At 34.6% G+C, this 1,608-nt stretch overlaps 1 pseudogene; it reads right to left on the minus strand.

Moving 5' to 3' along the window:
• The window catches only part of LOC102811892, a 4,000-nt pseudogene extending 2,435 nt beyond the window's left edge, over positions 1-1,565 (minus strand).
• Positions 1,566-1,608: the final 43 nt, after the last annotated feature.

Consider the following 1,608-nt stretch of genomic DNA (forward strand, 5'->3'; position numbering starts at 1 on the left):
TGGTTGTCTTAGCAGGGCCAGACCAAATGATGTTGCAGGTCTAATATGCCCCACCGGGCCGGACATGCCCCACCCCTGCTATTTAGGTTCTCTAAGTTGTCTTGGTGTGGCACTGCAGGCTAATGCACTGAATCAAAAGGTCAGTTTATGTCAGCGGTTCAAACCTATCAGCTGCTTCTTGGAAACTCTATATAGGGTCACTATGAGTTGGAACTGACTCTATAGCACTTGACAACAACAAGAAGCCAAAGAGACTCCACAGCACACCACTACCACCAGCAATTATTAATTGAGGCTGAACATCTTTTCGTTTTTGACTCAGGTAGTCCCAATTTACAGTGTGTTTAAGTTATTATGAACCAGAATGGCTGTTCATTGAGAAAACTTTTTGTGCATCATATCGTTGTTAATTTTTGTACATTGTATCATAGGTACTCCAGACAGTGTTGTAGCACATGATTTGTTGATGCCATCATTCTCGGATGTTCACTTCAAGGTGTTTAATTTTATGATTTTACTGTGCAAGAGACTCTTGTGTAGATTTAGTTTTCTTCAGTTGTTTGAAATCATAGATCCAAATGCTGAATGATTTGCTAAAGTTAGATAGGCAGATTCAGGAAGCAGTAAGATGTTGCTGCAAAATAGATGAAGATAAAAAAGAAAAGAATCAGACAGTGAACTCTCACTAATTTGCTGACTAAAAACACTATCACCATCCTCAGAGATACTCCTGATGTTCCAGAACCTTCCACAAGTGGAATTACTACAATATCTAACAAAACGCCAACAGTGTCCAACTCTTCTTTATTTTTGGAGTATGTTTTTATGATTTGTGCATTTTTTAATGTATGTGTATGTATTGAAATATGTCTAATTTTATATGTAATAGTTCCAGTGTCCAAAGATAAATACAGATTGGATTTATAAACATACTGATAATAAAAGGTAATAATAATGAAAACTAAAATAAAATGAGGTGCTCAGCTTACATTAGAACAGACTATGATGTAACCTTCAGAATGGAACCCTGTTTGTAAGTCGAGAACTACTTATAGTTTAATTTCCTCTTCTATGTATTCTCTATTCATGGACTTTGATTAATGTTTTTAAATTAAATTACTTGTCTTTCTTAATGATTTTTAGTTATTTACATATTCTAGGTATAAAACTATTTAGGTTATATCTTCTTTTCTGTTTGTGGTTTCCCTTTGCACTTGTCTTTTGATGCATAGAATTTGTTTTCCTGCTCAACAGTAACTAACAACAGTATAATTTAAACAGGCTATCTAGCAGAAAGGTGTCCTGGTAGCATAGTTGGTTACATGTTGGGCTGCTAACTGCAAGGTCAGCAGTTCAAATCTACCAGCCACTCCACAGGAGAAAATGAGGCTTTCTGCTCCCCTTCTGAAGAATCTTTTTTTTTTTTTCTTCTCTTGAACAACTTTTACTTTCTCATATGTAAATTGGCATATGACTTTAAAACAGATTGGTTTTTGTCTTGGCTGTCTTAATATTTAGATAGTTGTAAATGCTGGCTAACAATGTGGAAAACATAATTGATCCATTAGAAAAATTCTTTAATGATAACATTTATATCTTTTTTTTTTT

Source organism: Chrysochloris asiatica, unplaced genomic scaffold (assembly GCF_000296735.1).
Source record: "Chrysochloris asiatica unplaced genomic scaffold, ChrAsi1.0 scaffold00060, whole genome shotgun sequence".
Classification (NCBI taxonomy): domain Eukaryota; kingdom Metazoa; phylum Chordata; class Mammalia; order Afrosoricida; family Chrysochloridae; genus Chrysochloris; species Chrysochloris asiatica.